Source organism: Pezoporus flaviventris, unplaced genomic scaffold (genome assembly GCF_033815535.1).
Source record: "Pezoporus flaviventris isolate CSIRO_AGI_PZ_B2104156 unplaced genomic scaffold, CSIRO_AGI_Pfla_v1 ptg000006l, whole genome shotgun sequence".
NCBI lineage: Eukaryota > Metazoa > Chordata > Aves > Psittaciformes > Psittacidae > Pezoporus > Pezoporus flaviventris.
Window position 1 is genome coordinate 20,821,551 of NW_026892554.1, and position 27,656 is coordinate 20,849,206.

Here is a 27,656-nt window from a genome sequence, read left to right on the forward strand (position 1 = left end):
CGCCCGCCGCGCGCCCCGCCCCTCACCGCCTCCCGCCCACACCCCCCCTCCCCCGCCCCGCCCCGCCGCGCGCATGCGCCCCGCCGCTCCCCTCCCCTCCCCCCCCCGGCCCCGGCGCGCGCGCCGCTCCCGCCGCCGACCCTCGCGCCAGGTGTGCGCGCGCGCCCGCCGGTGACACCAGCGCGCATGCGCGGAGGGAGGCGGGAGCCGGCGCTGAGGAGCGGGAAGCCCTCGCTCAGCCCCTGAGGGGGCTCCGGGGCGGGCGCGGCTTCGGCTTGGGGTCCGTGCCCGTGCCCGTGCCCGTGCCCGTGCCCGTGCCCGTGCCCCCGGCGGCGGTGCCCACTGCCATGACCGCATGTTGCCCCCGCGTAGCCGGGGCCCTGCGCACATCCGCAGGTGTGGCCGCGCACGGGGCCGCAGAGCGGGGTCCGTGCGGGCGCAGCGGGGCGCGCTGGGCAGTGTGGTGCCGGGGTCCGGCGGCGATCGGGCCTCCGGAGCTGCCGAGAGCAGGGAAACCTCACTGACCCCGGAAAATAACCTGCGGGACCTTGTTCGGTGTGTGTGGGGAGCGGAGGTCCCCGCTGCTCCGCGCTGACTGCGGCCTTCACAACGAGCCTCTTTCTCAACAAGCCAGAGGATAAATAACTGTGAGGAAAAGACCAAACGTACTTCGAAAAGGCAAATGAAATGTTTCCATCCTCCTGGGGGTAATTAGTTTTATACAGCATTTGCCATTCAAATCCAGATCGTTTGAATGCTGCAGCATCACCAGCCGAGTTCACTCTTGCCGCTGGGTGCTGTATCCTGACAGAGGACACAAAAACGGCTATAAACGTACACTCCCCCTTCATTAATCATGTGAAGTGTACCCTGATATTTTTTCCATCTCAGTTTGTTGCCCACTAAATTACATTGTTACTATGTGCCCGCTATCCTCACTCATTTTATTATTGACTAATTGAATTGTCTCTTTCCAGTACATTAATTACATAGGACTCCAGAAGCAGTAACCACGAGATAAGTGAACCCGTGGGGCACTGCAGGAGGTGAAACACGGGTCCATCCGCCAAAATGGGTGATTGTGTTGCAAAATGGTTTAAAACTAGTTTAAAATCACTTGTTTCCGAAAGAAACAGGCCTCTGCCGTGGTAGTGAGACTCCTGCTAAGGCAGAAAGGAAGGATTTCAGGGACATTCACCTTGCTACGCTCCGTGCCTGTGGCGACAGAGTCCTGCTTGGTGCAGATGCCTCTCTATTCCCATGAAATTACCCCTGATCCAGCGGGATTTGCAGTGGGGCAGACGCTGACACATTCTGCAGGGCACCAAACGCAGGTGTGCGTGCACAGACTCCGCGACACGCAGGACTGATGCACCATCGCCGTGAGCCCAAGCTCTCAGCCCATACAGGTGTCTGGAGTGCTTCTCATGGTGAAACTTCATTATTCTGTAGTTCTGCTGTCAGGAAACAGGGGTTTTGTCCTCCACTAAAAATATCCCGGAGCGTTTTCTCAAGGATGAGTAATTACCTCCTCAGAAGGATGTTTGGGTTTCGCCGTATTATGCTTGCCGAGCTCCGTGGATATCTGATATGCCAGAAGGATTACCAGGAAAGAACTGTAATTTATACAGAAGGTTGAAGCACTGATTAAAAGGCAGGGCTGGTGGCATAACTCCTATTAAAGCTGGTTAGCAATTCCCACCATAAAATCCTACCTTCAGTCACTGTTAATAGTGCCAGACTAACCACTGTGCTGAAATTTAAGCATCTTAAATCCACCCCTCGGGTTAAATTATAAACGTTTCTTCTTTCATTCCTTCTGTCTGGGATCTTGGATTCTGAAAACAAGGTCACTTTGTGAGAGGTGTTCCCTCAAAATCCACCATGGAAAACCCGCCTGAGGATCCTCTTTGTGCTCAGTGGGGGGCTTACCAGCACATCACAGCCCAAGCCTGTGGGAGTCAGAGCTGGACCTGCAGTTCCAGTTCCCGACTGCTCCAGACCATGCCAAGCCTCGGAAGGCAGGAAGGGCAAGCAAGGAACCCGTCCTTCCAGTCCTCTTGGGAAACACTGAGCAGAAAGCTCCCTGAATAACATGGGATGGGGACAAGAACTGGCTCCAGGACGAGTAAGTTGGCAGGCACAAAGGGCCTGGAGAAAGACATGTTCTCCACAGCAGTGAAAGGGAACAGGGAGTTGGAAGAGGAAACTGGGTCTGCCTGAGGGAGGGATAAAGCAAAGCCCACATGCAAGAGTCTGGAGGCCAACCTTCTGTGGGAGAAGACTGCCGGGAGAAGGATGTGCAGCCCAGGCGGAGTGGGAGTTATCTGTTTTCTGGCTACGGGCTGAAGGAGAACTTGCTGGGCAAAAGGGATCAGGCAGGAGAGCTGGAGCAGGGCAAGGGAGGAGGATGTGGGACCCTGAGGGGGTGTGTGGGATGCAGCAAGGGTACCAAGAAAAGGGAATTCTGTAGAGATAGCAATGTAGAAATGGAAACATTTCAGGGACAGACTGCAATGGGTCAGACTGAGGAAAGGAGGCAGAGCAGAAAGCTGAGGATTTAGGAACGGGAATGAAGAGCACCTGGAAAACTCCCATGTCTCTACTGGCAGCAAGTGTCTGAAATACACTGAGAACATACCTCATCCTCTCCAAGTGCTGGACCTCATACAAGCTATTCTGTTCCTCATACAGGATAAGTTTCCATGCTGCTGCTGGCCTACATCAATGGCAACACAGGATTAAATTGCTGGGGTTTTTGGTTACCTCTGAATGGGGGAGAAACACACATGTATTAAACCAACAATAATTAGGCTACAAAGTAAAACACTCCCAACTTACGAAGTGACCAGAATAAAGGCTGCCAGTGCTCAGACACTGAACCAAGGTCAAGGTAAGTGCCTGAGCAACTTCCACTTCATGTACTCTAAAACTGAGATGTAGGAATTTCATGTACCCTCTGACTAACTGTGGGGAAGGCGAGTGCAGCACTGCAGCGAGGTGGGTACCTGCTGCTCCAGGAGGTGCCTTCAGCCTCAGAGCTCCTGCAGGATGCACAGCACAGTGCTCAAACCAGAGACTTGACAGGGCTGCACTAATTGTGCAGGCTTCACTTCCGAGGTGCCTGGTTTGACATTTTGAAGTCTGATTTGCAGAAGTGAAGAGCACTTGCAGATACATCAGCAGTGAGTGAGAATTTATTCAACTTTTGACTAAATCAGATGCTTTGCCATGTTATATTTTCTGACAAAACCAGGCCATGAGTATTTCTAATTGGATAGCTAAAATTAAAAGATACATTTTTTAGTATTCTGCCTGTATGCCTAAGTTCCTCATCTGTAAAATAATGCTCACACCAGTTCTCACAACACTACTGAGAAAATGAATTGGAGTTTGTGAAGCACTCGGATACCATAGTGACAAGTACCATGGAAAAACCCAGGAGGAAATGAATAAATCTGTCTTTAGAACAATATTTGACTAGTGTGCAGTAAATAAAGCACAGGCCACACAGTGAACAGTGACGAGAAAATACAATTATTACTTAGTACAGTCTATTGTGTACAATGAGGGAGGCCGGGAACAGCGTGTGATCTAATTACAATTAAGTAGTGGCTCATGATGCAAATGCACAAAGGGGACAAATTAATGTCGGCACTTCTAAACTTTTACATTCTTGATTTAAACAAAACTAGCCACTTTTAGGCTGCAAATGTGTGATATACGGGTACAAATCGTTCCCTCACCCTTTAATAGTCAGAGATACTCTATTTACCTCGTCTACCGCAGCCACTGTTCAGTGGGAAAAGTAGTTTTCTCCTCTTGCAGATCTCTCAGCCTTACAGCCAAGATTTAATGCTGTCATTCACACGTTGACATCCTGCAGTTCTCAAGTCAACATTTGCCTTCTTTGGGAGTGTGTGCATGGTCATTGTGTGGACAAACGGTATTTCCCAGAGAGGGATGCCGAGGAAGACCTTAATGACAGCAACTAAAGTTTTGTCTTGTGCTTGAGGTGCTTTGTGTTTCAAACCAGCTATTGGGTTTGGTGCAGTTCTTATGGAGCAATGACAGCTTCACTGATCTGCTGCGACTCCTCTGTCCTGAGGCTAGAACTGACTCCTGCTGAGATTTGGAGCCACTTCAGAGCTGCTGTAAATTGCATGGGATTATCTGTTGCCCACAAGAAGGGTGATGAAATTAGGATTCAATTGTTCAGTGGTGCTCTGGTTATGGCCAATTTTCTGATCACAATTTCTCTGTTGCTTAGCGGGATGCAAGGTGACACTGAATCATTGCACCAATTTATTGTTATCCAGAGGATTTTCCATCGCTGGGCATCCTCTAGCAGCTGGTTAAGGCAGGTTTGGGATAAGAAGGGGCTGCAGTACAAATAAAGACCTGGCTCATAAAATTGAAGAGTTACAGCTGTGAGATACCTTCAGTTTAACCCGCTGACCTGCTTCCATTGTGTGTGAGGCACCAGCTACATCCACTGATGACTCCTGGCAGTGATGACCTGTCTGATGGTTCCTACATAGGTCTCCATGCCAATTCCAGCACCATAATGCCAGGAAGGTGCATATCTTTCATCATTCAGGAGGGCCTAGATTCTCCTTTTACCATTCATTTTTCACGTTTATTGCTCCTCAACAGATTCAGGGAGGGCCATAGATGGAGCCAGACCTTCCAATAACTAAGGTTAGTTCCCTGGCAAGTTTGAGAGCAAGAAGGAGCTCCTTGGCTTGAGTCAGTGGTGAAGAGAGTCTGAAACACGAGCAGAGCAGTTGGTGTGAAATGCTTTTAAAGGCTTCAGTTGCTGAGCAGAGGGAGCTGTTGAGGTTTAATCCAGTGTTTGTTTATTTAGGGATTTCAGATGTAGATAGAGGGAACCTAGAATCCAAAAGGCAGGGATTACTGCATCCAATCCACACTTGAAGGGAAAAGAATAATTTAATTGTTATCAGCATGTGCATAACAACATGGGCTATGGCTGTCTGGGCATTCAGGAGAGAAATGCAGGTAACCCCAAGGGGAAAGCCTGATGTTATTGCAGTCAACTGGATTTTTCCATCCATTAAACCAGTGTGAGATTTCATCTCTGGAAGCCTGTCATGGGATGACACTGTGCCACAGGCATTCACATTGTTATCAGTGGCACTTAGTTTGGCATTTTTCTCTGTTTTGGTGGCTGTCATATTGCCTTTGTTCTCAGACGAGACCATTACTGGAGACAAACTGATAATGGAGTCTCCACTCCTCTTCCCCACCTTCAATGCCGTTGCTTTTCCAGTGTCCCACTTCTCACTGGGGCACTGTAACCCATCTTTGGCTGCAAGACTTTGTTGCTTATCCAGTAAGAGAAGAGGCAGATGATCCATGCCCTCTCGTGTGAACAGGATCAGCCTCCTCTACAGCTTAAAAAACACATAAGCCAAATGAGGATTCCAGGTGGTGTTTATCCCAAAGCACTTCCAACAATCCCACAGGAATGTTAATTACTGACACCAACAATCTTGTTCTCATTCATATAATGGGAGTGCCTAAAGGTCTTACCTGACATTGGGTCCTATTGTATTAGACGTGGTAGGATCACACACTAAAAGCAAGTCCTTTCCCCAGAGAAGGTCAGCCTGGCAGGAAGGCTGAAGGAGGTCAGAAGCAGGGAGAGGTGGTGTGAGTCACCAAAGGGAGCACAACAGGTCCACACTTCACATCTCCTGAGTCCAGCAGCTGCACTGCTGTGTAAACACTACCCCATTTGCTCCTGGTGCTGGTGCCAGCCAAGGCAGGGAAAGGAGACTGCAGTGGTGTGAGAGCAATTCCAAACGGAGAGTAAAAACACGGGGAGGAGAAAGGCTAAAAACAAGAAGAAGAGAATTGACAGAACATGGAAACAGTCATTGCCTCTGGGCTTGGGGAATCAAGGAAACTATCTCAGACCAGCAACAGAGGGTGCCTGGAAAATATACAGCCCATTGCTCCTGGTTATCCCAGCACACTTTACAGATACCAGTTAAACCTGCCCTCTGCCCAGGATGGCAGGTCACTAGCACAACCCTGTCACTTTGAGTTTTGGTTCCCTGATAGGTACAGCTGATGTCTTGGGTCATATGGCTGGAATCCTTCATTTCCCCTGTTCTTGGCACAGTTGCTCCCTGCTTCACTTCTCCCCACGTGCAGCCCGTACCCCCTGCACTCACACAAGAGGCTAAGGCATGCCTCCCGGTGGCTTCCCGCTGCTATCTCTCCCAGCTCTGGAAGCCATTCACTGCTCAGGGGGCTCATCACCTGCACCTGTGGAGTCCTGCGAGTGGGAAGACAAAGCCATGTTACAAATGGAGCAAGCCTCATGCATCAAATTGAGACTAGACAGATCCCACTGTTGGGTCAGCACCTACAACTCCCACAAGTGCTGTCACTGGTCAGTCATGGCTGGTTTGTATCTCAAGCCATTTACTGCTTTAGGTGTTCAAAACTGAATATACATATTTAATGCTTCTGGGAGCCCTAAGTCACCTCTGCTTTAAATGGCAGAAACTGGAGGCACAGAGTTGTTTTAGAACCTTCTGACAGAATAGCAAACATGAACAAAATAACATTAGTCCAATAATTTAACAGTTCAAAACCAGAGGCACCCATCATTGCTATGATGTAGTGAAGACAGGGACAATGATCTGCAGCAATGGGAAAGAATATGGACACTGGACAACAGGCTGGGACAGGGACAGAGTCCTGTTTGCTGGAATGAGCAATTATCTTGTTCATACACATCTCACAGTCCTTTAGTTTTGGGTCTGCTTCCTCCTGCTGGAATGCTCCTTAAGACCTCATCACCCCTTCAGATGCTGCGAAGGAATTTCCTATAAATATAGTGGGGTTTTCATGGAAAAAAATACTGGACTTCATTTTTACCATGTCACTTGAAAGAGGTACAAGCTCAAAGAGTTGTAGAATGAAACTTCATAGCAGGTCTTCAGGTTCATGCATCAGGTACATTGCAGACCTTACTGTGCAGCTTTAGATGTCAATTTATCCATGCATGAAAGTGCAGAGACCCAATCTGACTCGATCCATTAAATTCAACAGCTCATTACCAATGCCATAAAGCAACAGATCCAAGCCTTCGTTTACACAAGGTCTCTACTCCTCAGGCTCATCAGGTGCCACTGAAGGATGCCTGGAGTCCTGGAGGACTCACCTTTTGCCATAGACCTCCTGCCACACGATCTGTGCACCATGACCACGGTGTCTCTCAAAGCACCTTCCCACCAAGGAGGGCAGGGGGTCCTGCAGCTGTGGCTGCCCCATCCCTGGCAGTGTTCAAGGCCAGGCTGGAGGGGGCTTGGAGCAACCTGCTCTAGTGGAAGGTTGGAATGAGATGGTCTTTAAGGTCCCTTCCAGCCCAAACCGTTCCATGATTCTATGCTGCAGCTCCTGGACATGCTGCAAAAGGCTGGACAAGACCTTGTTTGGGCAGCTATCGGAGGAGAGCATGAAGGTTTCTTTCCAGAGAGCAGCAACAGCAATAAAGCCCTGATTTGCTAAGGAGAGAAACAAGCTCTGTTCCCAGCAGCTTCTAGTCTGAAAGCAGAGCTATGCCTTGAATCATTCTGCATACATTTAAGTTTTAAATCATTTCGAGCCTCCTGCAAATTTTAAGCATCTCCAAGAACAGGGCAAATCTGCCAGCATTTCTTCCTAGTTTTCAGCTCTGCAGCTTCTTACCCCCATTAGTGCTGCCTGAATCTGTCTCAGATGCGGGACTGAGCAATTTGGAGACACGAGGACAGTTTAGAAAGAAAAGAATCCATTTTGTGCTGAGCAAGATACTGGGCTGACAGCTCCAGCAGATAAAACGTGGGCAGCCTGCAAACAGGTGAAACGCTTCGCTCCTGAAGCTGTCAATCTGGCGCTTCGCACTGGCATTAATCTGGGCTTTTTTGTTTAAACATCCCTTTAGGGCAACAGTTCTGGAAGAACACAACCGTTCTCCCATTTTTCCATGCTCCTCCCAGGGGCCTGGCGATCAAAGCCATGAGAGCAAAACATGCAGCTCCAATGGGATACAAAATGCGGGCACTCATGGCATGAACCCTTGTATCTTCCCCGCGGGCACGCTGTGCGTTAAGCACATCAGGAGCTATATGTCTGCTGTCACAAGGTGGTTTTACCACATATTTTTATTTCCTCAGTACCTGAATGGCAGCTTTAGAAATCAAATTAGGGTCAGAATGCTCCGGTGCAGCCCCTGCCTGAGCCACTAAATCAGACCAATTGAAACAACAAATATGCCTGAATAGCAGTTCCTTAAGAAAACGTTGCCCTTACAACACATCGCTTTTACTTCTAGCGTAACCTGACTGGGCTTATTGACTGCCTGGCATTTCTGCTGCTGCCTTTGAGATGTATTGATTCTAGGAAATATGAAATGAGTTTCAAAGAGGTCAGAATGTGACTTTGTGTCTAAGTGAGACACAAAGATGTTCAGAGATACTAAACAGAGCAGGAGACTAAAGGATGCTCACCCACAGCGATAGACTGGTGCTTTTTGAACATCACTGCCCACTGAGTAGCCTGGCCCAGGAAGAGGTGAAGGGGCTAAGCCACCTCCTATAGAACAGGTAGGATCACTACCAAAAACTGGAAAGAATTCAGACGCTTGGAATAAATTTCCATTGCTAAAAATGGGGAATTGGTAGAGAAAGAGGTTAAGGCTATCAGAAGTACCCTTCATTTCTGAAGCACAGAAGTGTATGTATTCAATAAGAAATCCATTTCTCAAAAAGACTCATTCCATGTTCAGAAACCTACAGCGAGGGCTGAGGAGAAATTGAACTTTATGTCTGTATCATCTGGAATGAACATTTACATTCTATGGAGAAAAGAAATGACATTTTCCGGACGCGAGCCCTCTGAGGCAGGTAACAAATAAGATATATTTGACAGGGGAAGAAAAGCTTTCTCACAAATCTGGTGTTTCTCTAGCCCCAAATGGCTGCAGTCTGCCTCTAACACCCTCTTTCAAGCTGATGCTTGCTTCATGACCTGTTAGTGTTGTCTAAACCACCTTTCAAGTGGTGGTCCAGCTTTCTCCATTTGATCTCTTGCCCACTTACCAGGTTTCAGGTAGGACTCATCTGCTCCTTCTGGGATTGCCATCTCAGCACTACTAGTAGCAAGGCACTACTTCTCACACTGCCAAGTCATTCAGGAAGCACTGCTTTTGGAGAATGCAGCATAGGGGATGACATGGAACAGTATTAGTGCCATGCTTCTGATGTTTACTGCTTCTACTGCTGTTCAAGTGTGTTTTTACTAAAGAGCACAGCTCATGTATCATGCTTAGCTTAAAAAGAAAGCTGTAAAAAAGTACCAGTGAAATACACCAGGATGAAACCCTCATGTAACACTCCTATTCACTTATTCCCTTTCATTTTCTTAAAGTATTCCATCCAGTTTCTGGCAAATGCAGCAGACCATGGAGTACGGTGCCTCCAGAAACCTCCCCAAACAGCACATGCTGCGCACAGGCTCCTGCTGCAGGAAGTGAGCAGTGAGAACCCTGACACACAACAGGGCAAATACTTCACCAAGAGCAATTTCCAAACCAGAAAGATGAATCATGGACTCATGGAATGGTTTGGGTTGAAGGTACCTTAAAGCTCACCCAGCTCCAACCCCTGCCATGGGCAGTGACACCTTCCACTAGAGCAGCTTGCTCCAAGCTCCTGTGTCCAACCTGGCCTTGAACACTGCCAGGGATGGGGCAGCCACAGCTTCTCTGGGCACCCTGTGCCAGCGCCTCAGCACCCTCACAGGGAAGAGCTTCTGCCTAAGAGCTCATCTCAGTCTCCCCTTTGGCAGGTTCAAGCCATTCCCCTTGGCCTGTCCCTACAGGCCCTTGTCCAAAGCCCCTCTCCAGGTTTCCTGCAGCTCCTTAAGGCAATGGAGCTGCTCTCAGGTCTCCTCTTCAGGAGCCTTCTCTTCTCCAGGCTGACCCAGCCCAGCTCTCTCAGTCTTGTGCCGTCAGTTCTGACACACAAAAGGTTTTACTAATTTCCAGTTGATGCAGGTGAATGACACCAATCATGTTAGATGTGACAAGGCAAAGAAACCTTGCACTTCACCTAAGAATGGCAGCTATAATATATGTAAAGACTGCCTAAGCACAGAAAGCTCTGATTCTCTCACCTGAATATCTTATTTGCAGTGCTGAAAGGGTAACTGAACTCACCTAAGAGATCCTGACTGGGTTTTGGAACCATCCACACAGAAGTAGATTTTTTTTACTCACAATTAACATGGGCATCAATGAGCCCAGTACTGGATCTGCTGCACCACAGGAGCCCACCTTTCTGGCTGTGGATCTGTTAAAGCAGCACTGAAAAGTCACCACATCTATACTAATGCTGACTGAGAGATCCAGTAACCCAAACGTCTACAGGGGAAGGGAGCAGGACCTGTAGTGTTCAGAAGCAGCCTGCAAAAACCTGCACAATGGGCCTGAAGAGTGGGATGAGCAACAGAAACCAGTCCCCACCTTTAGGGAAAGGGTAATGCATGCGATGACATCAGGAACACGGGAATGCCAACGCAGCCATCAGCATGGACAAAATCCCCCTTCCGAGCACTTCCTGGGCCTGGGGAGGGTGGGTGACACCGCAGCAGCACATGAGCAAACCACAGCCTGGAAGAGAAATAGACATTAACTCATTAGAACTTGCATACCAAGTTCTGCAGTGCTGGGAAATCAGTTAACCCCCCTGAAGAGGAACAACCAGACTCTTGCGATTGGGCAGTGAGTAAAACTGCTCTAAGTTGCAGTGGGGATCTTCTCTCTGAGCAAAGGAATCCACTGTTAAGTGTTTGGGGACACAACAGACAGCAAAATGGTCTGAAATATTAGCAGCATAGATGCTTGTTGAAAAGCCTTGTTCATAGGAGAACACCTTCACCAGGGCACCTGAACAGGAGAATGAGGATTTAACAATACCAGGAAGCCTGCACAGGGTGCTGTGTAAACCTGAATGGCGCTCACACATGCGAAAGCTCATCTCCTGACGGAATTTCTGCATGGAGTACGGCAGGCACAGAGGAAGGGGTGAAAAGGCTCAGAGCTCTGTGAAAGATAAGAGGAACTGCAGAACGGAGAGCACGTGGACATCCACGGGTCACCAGAGAAAGGGGAAAAATGCGGCCCTTTGTGATCAGAGTCAAGCACAAATAAATACATAGGGAAAGAACGTAGGTCTGTTTCCTGCAAAGAGTAAAGTTTGGGGGGAAGCGGCCTCTGCCAAATAGTTCTCTCTGCTGGAGGCATCAGCAGGGTTCTGACAGGCACGGTAGGAAAACAGACCATACGTTTGTGCGTATTCAACAGCCCCTATGGGAGACATCATTTTCTCAGGCTGCCGTCTGGGTTGTGTTTGGCACTTGAACTGTTTCATGGCCTTTGATAGCCCAGGGTCTGTGTAGATGATGTTTTGTTCTGAGGGAAGAGAGCAGAAGCACATGACCACAAGCTCTCATCAGCTTTGGAAAGACCCAGACCAGCAGAGCTTCAGCAACAAAACTCCTTTGTAATGGAAATGCCATACCTAGGCATGAAATTAGAAAAGCACTGTGTACGAGCAGATCAGAATAAGATTGAAGTCATCCCCAGCATTCCTGCCCCAGCAGAAAAGGATGCAAAGTTAAGATACCATTGACTAGTGAACTGTCTACCCAAATCAGCTGCCCAAGCAATCAGTGACGGATCTTTACGTGCAAGAGTAGACCTGACATATAGATCTTCATGGGGAAACTGAAAGGAGCTTATCAATAGCCCCAGATAAACAGAATTAAGGGCCAAACTGGACATAGACCTTTACAGACCGGTGCTGAGTGAGCTGATTTCTCTGCATGCACTCTCACTACTGCTTATGACCCTAGTCAGGCATGAAGATTAATGCCTACACAGAAAGCATTTGCTTTCCACTTTTTGTACAGCACTTGTAGGCTGGTTTTGTCTGGTTTCAATTAGAGGTAGTATTAGTCTTTACTTACAGTCTTAGCTGCGTGTAGTCTTGCTCTCCCTGTCCCGTTCCAGAGGAGCCTGAAGTGGCGCCTTGCCATCCTCACTGCTATGATGGTGAGGAAGTGAGTTCCATAATAAGACTCCTGTTTACACCCCAAATTGACCAGCTCTATTCATGTCAGAGGGGTTGCCCCATTTGCAGTGCAGTCTGAAACCCTCTGGTGCTCCAGACTCCAGAGGGGCAATGACTGTTTCTCAGAGTGAACTCACAAATCACTGGGTAGGGGGAGATGTGGGAAAGTGATGCAAATTCCCTTTGCTCCCCGGAACAGCAGCGTAAGTGGCCTCACAGGAGCATCAGGAGGAGTTTCAAAGCTGCCCTTGAACGTGGGATGCTTCCTGGGGCATCACAAATGCCAAAGAAACTGTGTTTAAGAGTGTTGCTAATTACAACTGCTGCGTGTGCCATGGGGACACCAAAGGGTAGAGCCTCTGCCATGGAGGCAGACGCTCAGGAAGCACAGTACACTGAACAGCCCATCAACTGCACCGGGCAGGTCGGTGTGTAAGTAGTGAGTCTCTGAAGATGTGTACACTGAGACAACACACAGAGGGCAAGCATCTTCCTCTCTGACTCCACTCACTTTCTTATTTAGGCTTCTGTAGTCAGAAATTCATTATACAGTAATAGGGAAAAGCTGGCTCCCTATGGAGAAATACTGCTGCAGAGCCCAAGTGGATCATGTATCTTTTCCATCAAGGCCTACAGAATAGTCGGAAGGGTGTCCCAACCATTGCTATAGTCCCATAGAAGCCAAGGGCAATGTTCTAGGGATCATCTGGCCTTTTCTAGGCAAGGTGAAAAGACGAGATTTTACTTTGAAGCCTGGGCTGCACACGGTGGTTTGCAATCATGCACAGGGCATCTATCTACCAGCACAGGTGGGCAGGCTGGTGGAACAGCTACTGCCCTCCTCCAGCACACCAGATCATGCTGATCCATATATTTTAGGGAGAAACACCAGCCAGTCTGTCAGGAGCTCAGCAGAAAAGGTCTCTATGGGAAGACATCCCCCAGGTGCCTGTGAGAAGGCCCAGGAATAAGTTAAACACTGCAAGTTAGGACTCTGCCGTGCACAGGAGCTCCCGCAGCAGGGAAAGCCAAGAGCAGGTTTTTCAGGACTCCTTTTTGGACTAAGGAGCCTAAAAGTTGTGCACATTTCTCTTCAGATGTCTCCTTGGGTCTAGCCTTAAATCTCCCTTTATTCCAGTGGAGAACAACTGTACTCCCAGGGGGTTTCACAGTGCCAATGTAAACCCCAGTAATCCCTCTTCTAGACCTAGGGCTGGAAAGTACTGCACAAAAAAGGCTTCTGCCTTAGAAATAAAATGAAGGTAAATGAGGACATCAAGTAACAGAGCCAGCATGAAGGCAGTGAGGGGGTTCAGAGGAATGTAATAAGCTTGAGAAAGGTAAACCTTGGGATGGAGGGCTGCAGCTGATCTCGGGCTCCTCAGCACAGCAGACACGGCTGCCTCGGTGCTGCACAGCTCCACGTGCTGCCCCTCATCGAGGTCTCTTGTTGGCTCCAGTTTCGCCATGGAAGCTGAAGAGCATTAAACTCTTCCAGAGGACAAGCACAAGAATCAGCAGACATCCTTCCCCTCAATAAATAGAACCTTTTCTAGCAGAGGCTGTTCTGTGAGTTATTGCAGAGCACATAATAGTCCCTGTATTTGCCTGCACAATCCCTGCGCTCCCCAGATCTAACTCATTACCGTGCTTAGCGAAGCGCTTTGAACTGCCTCGAGCATGAAAAGCACCATACAAGAACAAATTTTATTCTCATATAAAGGTATTAAGGCAAGTTAGAGGCATTATTGACGCACATGATATGTTATAATTGCCAAATGTTCACAAAGGCAACATCCAGCCTTTGTGCGGGGAGCTGGAGGGTACCTGTGTGCACAGTGTCTGAGTGCTTCCTCTGCTCTGCCCAACAGCGCCCCTGGCTCCCGCAGACAAGCTCAGCTTCCTAAACGCAGCCCTTTGGCTTGGGAGAGGAAGCAGGGCTCTGCTTGACCTGGTTTTTAAAGGGAGACACAAGCTCCTAACACTAACTGCTGGTTAGTACCTGGCTTCATCCAGCTGCACCTCAGTCTTTCCTGACCCATCATTCCCACCCAGTTATTCCTGTCACCATCACAACCCAACCCAACACCCCCAGGGATCACAACTGCATCCCTGCACCTCAACTGAAACATGTGCCACCCTCTTCACAGCCCAGCTCAGCTGTGACCTGCAGCACCCTCTGTTGTTCCCTTCCTGGAGTTCACCCAGCTTGTCCTCCCTACCAGGACTATTCCTTTCCTATTCCATTTACTGTCTTCCACATCAGGGCACCAGCATCAGGCTCTCCTCATTCCCTGCTCACCAGTCTTGCCAAATGTGTTTATTTCCACAACATAATCTATGAAGTGGAGGGATGCTGCAGGAGCAGAGCTGCAATAGCCGAAGCCCTTCTTACTAGGAAGAGGTAGAACTCAAACAGCTTAGAGTGATGACCCAGAACTCCTGGAAAAGAAATAATATTTGGAAGTGTCAAGTCATTCATCTACATGGAAGATGTAGAGTTGTGCTTAAGGATGCTATCAGAGGAACCAGGAATGTTCTTGGGGCTGGAGGGTAATGGGCAGAACAGTTTTTGCAGGCCCCCACAAAATGTTGGGGTGTCCCAAGCCAATGTCACGTCCCTGAAGAGTCAGCACTTTCACTGCTGTAATTACCAGCAACCAAGATAAATCATTGAATATTAATGTCAATATTGAGAAATAACAAAACCTAACTCAGAAACCACAATGGTATGTGCCCACAGGCGCACGTGCATGCTTGTGTGTGCAGTCTGCCCAATGGACTCATGAGATCATCCAAGATCCTGGCTCACAAGTTACATTCAACCCCTGAAACTTGCCACCGTCTTGAATTCCTTCGGTAAAAATGAAGTCTCGTGGCCCACTTGAAAGCTCTAACAGCTTCTTTTGGGCTAGAAAACACCGCTTTTCAGGAGGTTTGAGCTCAGTTTCTCTTCTGGACTAATGGGTATCTGGAAAGGTGCAAAAATCACACCATCATTCTGGAGAGAAAACTGTCCCCTCATGACATGCTCAGTGCCCATAAACTTGCTTTCAAGACTCACAGTCCTTCATGCAGCCCTGAGTCTTAAAGACAAGAGCAAGTGATGGAAAGAGTGAGCAGAAACCTCTGCAAACCTGAAGGGCTCAAAGCTTCCCGTACGCTCCGGCATGTGCAGTACCTGTGGTCGGGCACACGGGAAACGATGTCCCAGAGCCTTCTCTTCAAGTGTGCACTGAAAGGGCTTTTACATTTCTCAGTCTGGTTCCATTTCCTTGGCTGCCCCCTCCACCCTGCCCACAAAGTGCTGCTGGGACAGGAGGAATCTCTTATTTCCATGCCAAAGATTGGGAGTTTTCTTCCTCCACACAATGACGAAGTCCTCAATTGAAGTTTAACCCAACAGGTCCCTGCTGTGTGTCCAGCGGCCGGGCCACCACTGCTTTAGTTGAGCATGAATCCAGTGGAGAGAGCTTGGCGTCAGTAAGTAGGAAGAGACGTGGCCTGGTTACGTGTTCACACTGCTTCATTTTTAGATGTTTCCTGATGGGAGAAATTGAGAGCCAAAGATGTTCCACCAAAGCGGCTCATCCCATTACTGGAACACTTTGAAAATGTGATATGGATCAGTCTAACACCTCAAGCTTCTCCCAGAACAGAGCATGAGTGTGCAGACACTGAGCTTTTGGGAAGCATCAGGAACCAGACAGATTAGCTTTGTGGCTTTTGTTAGTTGGTTCTGACTTGCTTTTGACTACGCGCCTGCTCACTATTAACACCCCATGGTGCAGTTGTGTTTGACATCCCTATAACTAACCCTGATTTATATGGCCTTGCACAATTCCTCCTCCTTTGTGTGGCCTTGAGAACAGCATAACAGGCATGCTAAAATGGGAACCATTTAAATCAGTCACCACTAAAGGAGTCTACCTTCAAAGAGCGTTATCCTTGTGAATCAAACTTCACTCTTCCTGAATAATCAGGGGTTTTAATGAAATGCAGCTTTTGGGGTTTGGCAGAAGCAGACAAATACTGATTCCAGAGAGCAGACTCAAAGGTGAAAGCATGACAGATCCACAGAGCTGCAGAATAAAAGAGAGAAAAGATCCAGAGAAATCTCAAATGTGCCATATTCATCACTCAATCATTCAATTACAAGTATCTGAGCAGCTCTTTGGTGAAAGGAATTCAAGCTCCCTATTACAGCACGTCGCTGAACATCTCTGATGTCTTTCCACATGGCAATGCAGGAGATGAGCTGTGCTTCTTTCTATACCCATTGCCCACAGAAAATCTGCAAACCATCATCATTGATGCTCCCCAATCCGGGATCCATGTCATAACACACCCTGCCTCCAAAGCCTGTCCACTGCTTAACGCACTGCTTGCTTTAGGAACGTGTTTTTCTTTGGTGCAACATGAACACTTATGATTATGTGCTGCATGTGCCAAATAGGCAGGGCTGGGTGGGGAGCGTGAAGAGAGGCTCCAGCTCACAAATGACGGTACCTATTTTTGGCTCCCGAAGCCAAGCTGTGCTGCTCCCGTTCCGTTCTGACAGCCCAACATGTTGCATTCTCGATGTCACCAATCCCGAGCAGCCGTGGACAGTTTGGGGTGCTGGGTTCAGCATCCTGGGGAGGAAAAGGCAAGCAGCAATTTCTCTACGCCTGTGGCAGGAAGAAGCTGCATCACGGTAACTGTTACTCCATCACCAACATGTAGATGAGCTTATTTTTCAGCCTGAACGCACCATTACTGCCCAGGAGACAGGTACCTGGCTCCTCCCTCTCTGACAGCCCTCCACCACAATGCCCATGACGCCCCCTTCTCCGAAACATCCACCTCTTGGGCGCCCATGGTGGTTACATACACTGCAGGACGAAATGCCCTGCTTGCTGCCTGGGACACATGGAATATGATCTAACTGGAGTAAAATCACATCCCGAGTCTGTTCTATGTAATTACAGTGTTTACTGGGGGTTGCACTGTATTTTCACAGCACCCCAAGGGCTGAAGCCTCCACTCCCCTTACAGACCTGCCCCACAAGCACTTTACCACACATCTCCTTTGCAGGAAGAGCTCTCCGTGTGCTTTGAGCCTGCAACCAGTGTAAGACAGGGGTAGCTCAGCCCTCCCTCTGCAGCCAACAATAAGTGACAACGTATTCACGGAGCAGAACCCTCAGACAGCACAAGGCAGAGTCACCGCTCACACCCCCGGCTGCAGGTACCCCCAGGGGGTTGTCCAGGCTTCCCCTCCTCGTGGCTTTGCAGGGAGGCAGCACAGGGCAGCCCTGGGGCAGAGACAGCCAAATCCTCTCATGAAACTGAACCTGGGCACCTCTCCTCACGGCTGAAGGGGCTCCCAGCCGTGCCACCTTCTCCCTCCTGCCACCAGCAGCCTGCTCCTGGCTGGCACCACCCACTCGGTCCTGCTCATACAAGTGCTGGAGTGCTGAGACAAATCCAAGTGGGAAGCTGTTTGGTGGATGGCCCCTCAGGTATGTGCATGGGCAGGGGAGATGAGGGACAGGGTGAAGCAGAGCAGCTTACCTTGGTACTGCTGCCAGGAGGAGCTGCTGCAGAACGGATCCTAACTTGGGCAGCTCCAATGGGCAGCTGGGGCCACACCAGCACTTTCTGGGAGCGCAGGAAGCCGAAACACAGCCTTGTAGGTGTTCTGCTCACCTACCCACAGGAACAGCTTTTCTTCCTTCAGCTGCTTTCCTTCATTACATTCTCCACCTGTACCCTGCTATCAAGTAATTAGAAACACATACACAGCAGTTTCTCGAAACACCAGAGCATTTATCTTTAGCAGTGTAACAGTGAAAGCAAATGACACTGTGTAGACACTGTTAAAAGAAAGGGTTCACTATCTTTCGAGAGTTACATTCTCCACCAAGGAACAAACCAATTTGAGCAATCACATTTTGCAGCCATGTAACTCTTTACCTTCCCCTCTCCCAAGCATCTGAAGCATGTGAATGAATCCTTTACATGAGAATAGCTTAAACCAGCTCTCAGGGAGAACACGAGGCCTTGTACTGAGCTGAAAAGATGCAGAACGAGTCCAAACCTGCAGGAACAGCCCCCAGTCTGGGGCAGGGGGTGGCAGAGCTCACCTCCACCCAGGACCAGCCCCATCCTCAGTTACTGCCAACCATAGGACCTGGGAGCGCTGCAGCTCCATTCTTTAAAGCAAAGGTTGGCTGGAGGAGCACAGCACCTTTTCATTTAATGCCAGTGGAGTTTTGGGATCCACAGGGAAAGGAACCCTGGAAGCGGAGTGTGTTTTCATGATCAGTGTCTAGAGTGGTACAAAATGTCTGCACTGCTTCTTTCCATTCCAGCCTGCGCTTTGAAGTCATGGTAACAGCTTTTGGATTCGAATCCTCTGATGAGACTCCTTGATTTATTAGGTAAAACATCTGGAAAAAATGAAGCCTTGTGGCAGTGTAAATCCTCCAGAAGGAGCAGAGAGAGGCTCCATCCCAGCAGTGCCTCTGTCAAAAGCACGGAAACCTGAGCCCCCACCACTCGCTTTGGGCTGCTCCGAGGTTGAAAAAGCTCCAGCTTGGACTGGGCCTGTTCATGTTTCACCCAGTGGCCCAGAAACCAGCACCCAGACTTGGCCGATGCTGCGGGCAGAGAGAGGAACATCAGCTACAGCCCTGGGTGCTGGGAGCACGCCACAGCTAACGGAATGATCTTCATACGCTCTTGCAGCTGGAATGTTGGTAGCAGTTCTGCCCTTGACATTAATAAGGCAGCTCCTGTTATAAATCACTGCAGTCTGTGGGAGCAGGATGACATGTAAAATACCTGGCGCTCTCCCGCGAAGGAAAAGGCAACAGCGCAATACAGACAGGCGAGAAATGAGGAGCTCAGGTCACCCCCGTGTGCTGCTGTGATGAGCAGGGGGCTCAGGGTGACTTTCCCGTTCCCCGATTACAGCACTCGATGTGAGTAAAGGAATGTTGGTGGCAGGAGCAGAAAATGAGCAGCTCTGGATAGCGCTGATGTGGAAGGAATGAAACCTGCCCAGGCAGACGGGCATTTTCTGAAGCAGATTTCTTCCTGTATTTGGAATCAGCCCTGAAGCGAGGTAAAACAAAAGAGAGGGGAGAAGGGAAGAGCAGAACAGCTTGCTGTGCTCTGGAGCTCCTGCGAATGGCTTCCTCTGTGAAATGTGTGTGTGGGGACACGTGTGTGAGCATGTGTGTGAGCATCTGCGCCTAGCTGTGTAAGGTGTTGGTTAGATGAGGGCAAAGCTGGCAATCGCAGTGGTCCTTGACTCACAATTATTTACTCTCTGCCTCCTCCATCCAACAACCCAGGATCCAAATTTCAGAGCTCACGCTCCGGGGAAGTCCCCCGAGAGCCATCTTTTGACAGTTATTTTCCCATCTAAATCCCCCTTCCAGCAATGTGAATAATGCAGTTCAAACGCTAGCCCGAGTGCCAGTGTTCCTGCTGGAGGGGGCGCGGGACCAGCAGAGGGGCGGGGGGGGGGAGGTTGGGAAGTATTTTTTTAATCAGATAAATTATTGCTGGGAAACCAGCCACTTCTCTCCATTCAATTTATACTCTATGGGGAATCCATCTAATACCCCTTCTCTTGGTGTGAAGCAGGACCAGCGAGATGCTGTATCAAACCAGGGAGGAATGCAAAAGACGAGATGGAGTGCAGGGAATGAACGGGCAACGGGAGGAAGGGGCTGTGCAAAAGCCCGTGGTCAAGAAGAAGAGCCAAGGAGACGTGCACACACCTCGTCAGGCGAGGGAGGAAAATGTCTCTGCTCGTTTCTCCCCTGGCAAACTGGAGCAGGCTGAGGCCGGTGTGGACTAAGAGTGGGGCGGCCTGGCTCTGAGCTTCAGGGCTGAGTGAAGAGCTCCGCACCCGCAGGGAGGTGGAGCAGGTCCCGGGCTGCAGGGATGGAGGCTCCTATCCGGGGCTGCAGGGATGGAGGATCCCGTCCGGGGCTGCAGGGATGGAGAATCCTATCAGGGGCTGCAGGGATGGAGGATCCTATGTGGGGCTGCAGGGATGGAGGCTCCTATCCGGGGCTGCAGGGATGGAGGCTCCTATCCGGGGCTGCAGGGATGGAGGATCCTATCCGGGGCTGCAGCGATGGAGGATCCTATCCGGGGCTGCAGGGATGGAGAATCCTATCTGGGGCTGCAGGGATGGAGGATCCTATCTGGGGCTGCAGGGATGGAGGATCCTATCTGGGGCTGCAGGGATGGAGGATCCTATCTGGGGCTGCAGGGATGGAGGATCCTATCTGGGGCTGCAGGGATGGAGGATCCTACCCGGGGCTGCAGGGATGGAGGATCCTATCCGGGGCTGCAGGGATGGAGGATCCTATCCGGGACTGCAGGGATGGAGGATCCTATCTGGGGCTGCAGGGATGGAGGATCCTATCTGGGGCTGCAGGGATGGAGGATCCTATCTGGGGCTGCAGGGATGGAGGCTCCTATCCGGGGCTGCAGGGATGGGGGATCCTATCCGGGGCTGCAGGGATGGAGGATCCTATCCGGGGCTGCAGGGATGGAGGCTCCTATCCGGGGCTGCAGGGATGGAGGATCCTATCCGGGGCTGCAGGGATGGAGGATCCTACCCGGGGCTGCAGGGATGGAGGATCCTATCCGGGGCTGCAGGGATGGAGGATCCTATGTGGGGCTGCAGGGATGGAGGATCCTATGTGGGGCTGCAGGGATGGAGGATCCTATCTGGGGCTGCAGGGATGGAGGATCCTATCCGGGGCTGCAGGGATGGAGGCTCCTATGTGGGGCTGCAGGGATGGAGGATCCTATGTGGGGCTGCAGGGATGGAGGCTCCTATCCGGGGCTGCAGGGATGGAGGATCCTATCAGGCTCTGCTGGAGTTTGCAAAATGAGTTCAGTGATTTCACAGCAGCTCCCAGTGGAACTGGGAACGTGCCAGTTCACCTCTGCAGTGTAACTGGAACCAGGTAATGCATTGCTGGCCGCCTGGGAGAAGCCAAGGACTGGGAACAGAGGCAGCTCCCAGCACACTGGGTTTCAGACATGCTTGCAGAGCAGCACATCTGGGAAGCCTGCCTTGTTGTCTGGGCATACCTTTTATTCCTGTTTGGATGACACGAACACCTTAAGGCTCCAACCAAGACAAGGCTCCATTGTGCTGAGGCGCTGTATGTACATGCAGTGAGAGACGGGCCGTGTCCTGAGGAGCACGGAGCCCAACCAGGAGGTAATTAGAGGTGGGGAGTGGAAGCAGGTGCACAGAGAAGGGAAATGATTTCCCCGAGCTCACCGCGTGAGTCAGTGTCCAAACCAAAACCAGAGCCTGGTGCCCGATACCTGGCCACAGCACTTGCTTCTCTTCAGGTGCCAACGCCAGTTCAGTCATGAGCTTCCTGCTCCAGCATTTCTCAGCGAATATAAATCATAGAATCACAGAACCCCAGCCTGGGTTGGGTTGAAGGGACCTCAAAGCTCCTCCAGCTCCAACCCCTGCCACGGGCAGGGACCCCTTCCACTAGAGCAGCTTGCTCCAAGCCCCTGTGTCCAACCTGGCCTTGAACACTGCCAGGGATGGGGCAGCCACAGCTTCTCTGGGCACCCTGTGCCAGCGCCTCAGCACCCTCACAGGGAAGAGCTTCTGCCTTAGATCTAACCTGAACTTCCCCTGTTTCAGTTTGAACCCATCACCCCTTGTCCTATCACTGCAGTCCCTGATGAAGTGTCCCTTTCTGGCAGCCAAATGCATAGAGAGTGTTTAAAGAATTACAGGGTAAGGGCACCTCAGTGGGTGTCATGGCACACTTCTGTGGCCTTTTCTTCTTCTCTATAACAAAGAATCAGAAGTGTTAGTGGGAGCGCTGGCAGCAAGCTCAGGAGACAAGGAAACTTCTGAGGAAGATCTCCCAGATTCCAGGAGTGGCTGCAGTACAAATAACGGTGGAAAATAAAGGCGCTGAGTCAGCAGGAGGCAAAGGGGAACAAGTAGAAGAGTCACTCTATGCTGGAAAGTTGGAAGGAGAATATGACAGGCAAAGCAGAAAAGAGAAATAAGGCAACAGGAATTCATTCAGATGTGTTATAGTCTGCTTTTTGGATAGCTTCCCTCTGCTGAGCGCCCATTCTCAGGCAATCAGGCCTTACCCAGAGTCCAGTTATGTGGGGCCCAAACCAAACAGGAACAATTCCTTTACTTCAGAGCTCTTTTCCATCTGCTGTAACAGGCGATGGGATTTCACCAGCCCCCCTGATTCGCTGTCTGCAGGTCCGTGTGAGGGTGTCATTGCTCATACTGCAGCTCCCTTTCCCAGGCGCAATTAATGCTTAAAGCAACACTGAGCTAAACACTTCATTAAAGCCCCCTCTGGCCCCCCGACCAGCAAACCTGCTTGTCAGACCTCGATTAACCTCCGAGGTTATTGCCTGCAATTACAGATCTCCCTAGAACTGCCAGAAGGACTTGTGCCAGAACAAAGTGAGCCCCCAGTCCTGCCGGTGTCAGCTTCTGGGACACCTTACCCTGTAGTGGTTCTTGTCCAGCTGAGACATCCCCAGGAAAAGAACTTTGGGGCTTTTTCTCCCTTTCTAAGAACAAAGAAAGTGTTATCCCTTCCCCCTCAGCACTCCTTCTTGTGTTTTCAGTCCCCGGACATGGGTACTTGAGGGTGCTGAGGCACTGGAATGGGTTGCCCAAGGAAGCTGTGAATGCTCCATCCCTGGCAGTGTTCAAGGCCAGGCTGGACAAAGCCTTGGGTGCTATGGTTTAGTATGAGGTGTCCCTGCCCATGGCAGGGGTTGGAACTGGATGATCTTAAGGTCCTTTCCAACCCAAACCATTCTGTGATTCTATGATGAAAGCACTGCCCATTTCAGAGGCTTTATCCAGGACTCTGGTGGAAGGTAAATTCAAGCTGCTCTGCACATTTACTTGTCCCTAAATGTCTTTGGTTTTTTGAATCTGTTCCAGATTCTAACGATTTTACAGTAGGACTCAGGGACTCAGTGATCTCCCCCCTCCCAATCCCCAAGAACAGCAGAAACACAAACTCTTCAACCCTAGATCAAGCACAGACCTCTCTGAAATCCCAATGCGGAACCATCTTTCCTAGGTCTCTCTCCTCCGTGACCCTTGCACTCCCCAGGATCTGCAGCAGTTTCCCTGTCCAAGGAAAACACTGACATGAATCAGGACCTCTTCTTGACAGGCACAAGGAGGAGGGGCTGCTCTTTGCCAGCAGGTACACATTAAATTGCTGTTGAAGCCTCCCCAGCGTGTCTGGAGACTCACCGGCCTGTGGGAGTTTTGGGCTGCTCCATCCTTCCACGTTGGTTATCATCTTTCATTTCTTTTACACCTGGTAACATGTGGTTTCGAGAACTCTCTCTGGGCTCAATAAACGATGGAAGTGAACCTCCTTACTCTGGTTCCTTTCTTTCCCTGCCCCTCTTCATTCATTTCCTGGCTCTAAGGCTGAGCAACCAAATCCCCCTGGAATCTCTGGGAAGCGAAGGGTGGCTGGAAATGGCAGGAAAAAGGGTCCTGTCCAAGCGTGAAAGAAAAATAAGGAGCCCCCAGCCCTCAAGTAGGGGAAGACACCTGCCTGCCTGCTTCAGGCTTAGGCTGCATTACACACAGGGTAAGGAAAGGGCAAGAAAACATGGACTTTACGTAGTCAGGGATCTGTGTCCCTGCAGGAAACAGTTCATGTGCTGCTTCTGGGGGACAGCCAGATGTACTCAGAGGTTTGCCAGTGCCTGCTCTGAAGGCCCTGATGGTCCATGGCAGCACCAGGCTTTTCTGCCCATCTCCCTTGTGACTGTCCCCGTGGTTCACCTGCAGGAGAGGACGTGGCAGGATGGACAGACGGGGTCCCTGCATGTCCCACTAGAGGCTGATGCACCTTGGAGCTCCTCACCATCACTGCACTCATGGAACACTGCAGCAACAAGCGCACCCCTGAGAAACCTAAGCTGGGTTATTAGGGAATTAGATCCCACAGATCATCTCCTCCCCCTGCCATTCCCTGCAGTATTCCTGCTCACTTCCAAGCCCTGCATGTGCTTGGCTGGACAAAGAGCAGTGCACGCTCATTTGGAGCTGCCCGGCCAGCTGGCTGCTGCTGCTACCCCAAACGGATGCGTGCTGGAGGTTCCTTCCATCAGTGGGGACTCCTTTGGGTTTCTCTTTCCTCTGTCCAGCTGCAAAGCTTCAGGTAACTTGTGGGAATTCTGTTCTCAACGAAGCCACTGATTGACTGACAGTCTGAGAAGTAATTCACGGGGAGGGAAGGATGGCAGATAAACAGCAGGACGCCTCTTCAGAAACCAAGACTAAAATGCTAGAGCAAAAGGGCTGCTGGAAATCTTGTTTTCCTTGCCCACAAATTCCCTGATGTGGAAAACGTACCCCCCTTTCCCATATTCTCCAGTTTGCTACGAGTTCAAACAGGAACAGCTTCTGCTGGGAGCAGCTGATTGTGCCAGGACGTGATAGCTGCTGCTCCTGTGCTGTCCTACTCCCCTCAGATCATCCCATTTCAGCCCAGAAAATGAAAGTTGCTCGGTGTTTACTAACCACTCTGCTCCCTTCCACTCCGCAAGGAGCTCTGTGGGAGAGCCGAGTCTCTGCTGTTTACAAGCCCATCTGCTTCGGTTGCTTTTCCTCACCTGACGTTAGAACGCTCCGTTCAGGAGATTGCTCATGGTTGTGTTGGGAGCTGCACAAAACAGATGAGGATTTCAGGTGAGCAGCAGGAAAAGAACACCACAAATCTGTTCTCACCTAAAGAGCCCTAAAAGCAATGATTTAAGAAGAAAGAGAACAAGACGAAGGAGGAAATGCCAAAAAGCCAGCAATGGTTTCAGCAGCACAATCATTCTAAGGAGTTTCTCTTATATTTTTTATGAGAATTCCAACATTTAAAACCAGAAGGGAAAAAGCACAAGTGCTCCAATGCCTGTTTCCCTGAACTCACACTGATCCCTCTGCTCTCGGCATTTTAAAGTCTCTCTAGGCAGAGCTGCAAGACCGTGCTTTGCCCAAACCTGTACTGCTGCTGTAAGCTGTTTAGTCGCGAGCTCTCCATGTAATTTAACTCAATGCCACAGGTTTCCAGGAGTAATAGGGGGACTCCTGGGAGCCAGAAAGAGATTGGAAATGTCTGTCTGGCCCTAAAGCCTTCGGGGGGGGGGGTTCCAGAGACTACCCCTTAACAGCAGAGCTGCTGTCCTTACAGCCTGAGCCTGCAAGCGTGGCTGCAGGAGGGACCGGAGGGGCTCTGCATAATGCAGTACGCTGCGAGCCAGCTAAAGCACCCATGCGGCGTGCCTGGGCAGGCTGCAGCAGACATGCACAGCCTCTGCAGGGGGCAGCTGCAGGGGTGGGAGGCAGCCAGGCTGAGGAGCACGCTGTGCTCACAGGCACTGCTGTGGATGGAGGGATACCTGTGAGAGGCACTGCTCCGTGGGGCCACAGCCGCCGCAGAGAGGCTGCGCTCCTACACGGATGGGCAGACTGCGACAACCACTCCTTGCTCCCAGCCATGGGCTTCCAGGCCCTGTGCTGCTGCCTGGCTTGGAAGAGAAAACAAATTGCTGCTGTCCCTGGGCACTTCTGAGAGAGAGTGGAAATTAGAGGAGCCCAAAGAAAGGAGCTGAACTGCCCCCAACCGGAAAACAGAGGTGGCAAAAGTATCTTTGCTCCAGCCCTTTCTGTGTTTCACACCTAGAGTTGTTAACTCAGGCCAAGAACCAACTAAAGAAAGAAGCAGCACTTGGAATGGTCTCAGTGCCGTGGCGTTAGCTTTAGGAGGGTCAGCCTGTCCAGAGACATGTGACATCCATGTGGCAGAGCAGATGTGTGGCTTTACAGAACAAGCACTAGAAGTTCACACCTCATGTATGGACGAAGGCTGAGAAGGAGCAGTAAGTACTGGAAGGTGGAGAGAATCAGATGCTGGTTTGGGTTGGAAGGGACCTCAAAGCTCCTCCAGCTCCAACCCCTGCCACGGGCAGGGACACCTTCCACTAGAGCAGCTTGCTCCAAGCCCCTGTGTCCAACCTGGCCTTGAACACTGCCAGGGATGGGGCAGCCACAGCTTCTCTGGGCACCCTGTGCCAGTGCCTCAGCACCCTCACACGGAAGAGCTTCTGCCTAAGAGCTCATCTCAGTCTCCCCTCTGGCAGGTTCAAGCCATTCCCCTTGGCCTGTCCCTACATCCCTTGTCCCAAGCCCCTCTCCAGGTTTCCTGCAGCCCCTTCAGGCACTGGAGCTGCTCTCAGGTCTCCCCTTCAGGAGCCTTCTCTTGTCCAGGCTGCCCCAGCCCAGCTCTCTCAGCCTGGCTCCAGAGCAGAGCTGCTCCAGCCCTCGCAGCATCTCCATGGCCTCCTCTGGCCTCGCTCCAACAGCTCCACGACCCTCTTGTGTTGGAAGCCCCAGTGCAAGACCTCACAGAGGAACAGCCCTACTACAGGTTCCCAACTGTCCCTCTGTGCCATCAGATCACAGTGTATCTGCTGCACCAGCTCACAGCTGGAAATTCTCCTGGTTTAGGGAGGAACACGGTGTCCCACTTGGCAGCTTCCCAGCCCTGCCCTACCAGCTCAGCACAACTTGCATGGATCACGTCCCAGGTCTTGAGGCTATTGAGAAAGGAGGCTGCAAGCTCCTGGGAAGGAAGGAGCTTGCCAAGGCAGGCACTTGGATGTGCAACCTGTGGAGAATATTTCCTTCCCTCTGCAACACCCAAAGGTGTGTGGGTTTGGACTGCTTTTGTTTGAGGACTTCACAGTAACGGAGCCCAGTGCACAGTGAGATCTGAAGACCTCAGACCTGTTGAGCGGTACCAAATCTAATGCTGGTCCAGCTTCCCATGGCTGACACCCTGCATGTTCCCAGGCTCCAGCAGAGCTCAGCTATTCGGTGGGCACTAAAGCAAACTTTGATTTGCAAGGACACTCACACTGGTGCTAGCAAGGTGCTGGGATGTTCTGAGAACATCATGCTAAGTGGGTGAGGGAAGAGAAACTGAAATTAGACTTTGCTGTCTCTTTAACTCCTGAGGAATCTCATCTTCCAGCCAAACTGCTCTTTGGAATAGCTACGTAGAACAGAAAACAATGCCTTTAGCAATGCTGCAGCTCTCAGGGCCTGAATCAGGACCTCTCAACCACACATGCTCTTCATTAATGCTAATCCAGGAGCAGCAATGATCCGAGAGCAAAACCTCCGCAAGGATTAAGTACACAGATACTGCCTCATCAGGCTGTGATGCAGGGAGGGATCCAACCTGAACTCCCTCCAAAACACGCAGTCAGATCTGGTTGCTCTGGTTTGGACCCAACCCTGGCAAGACGGAAAGCGGGACCTTGAAAGAGAGGAGCAGAAAAAGAAGGGAAAACAGTCCCTTCCCTCTGCATCCCTCCCGGGACAGCAGCGCTCCTCTCCTGGGCTGGAAGCACGCGCTCTGAGCTTGCCTCCCTCGCCTCCTCAGC

General features: G+C 50.6%; 1 long non-coding RNA gene across 7 annotated transcripts; it reads right to left on the reverse strand.

Moving 5' to 3' along the window:
* Nucleotides 1–6,250: 6,250 nt before the first annotated feature.
* LOC133266176 (uncharacterized) lies at nucleotides 6,251–25,665 on the reverse strand. 7 transcript variants are annotated; one of them, XR_009742273.1, is made up of 10 exons: nucleotides 25,608–25,665; nucleotides 24,735–24,880; nucleotides 23,237–23,322; nucleotides 17,709–17,910; nucleotides 16,930–17,054; nucleotides 16,662–16,822; nucleotides 16,083–16,234; nucleotides 14,404–14,594; nucleotides 10,544–10,690; nucleotides 6,316–9,220 (listed from the first exon to the last, which is right to left on the reverse strand). It is a non-coding gene; the product is annotated as an uncharacterized LOC133266176 (long non-coding RNA). The 7 variants fall into 7 exon arrangements; XR_009742268.1 differs by lacking the exons at nucleotides 6,316–9,220; nucleotides 16,662–16,822 and adding an exon at nucleotides 6,251–6,307; XR_009742269.1 differs by lacking the exon at nucleotides 16,662–16,822 and having other exon boundaries at nucleotides 24,739–24,880.
* Nucleotides 25,666–27,656: the final 1,991 nt, after the last annotated feature.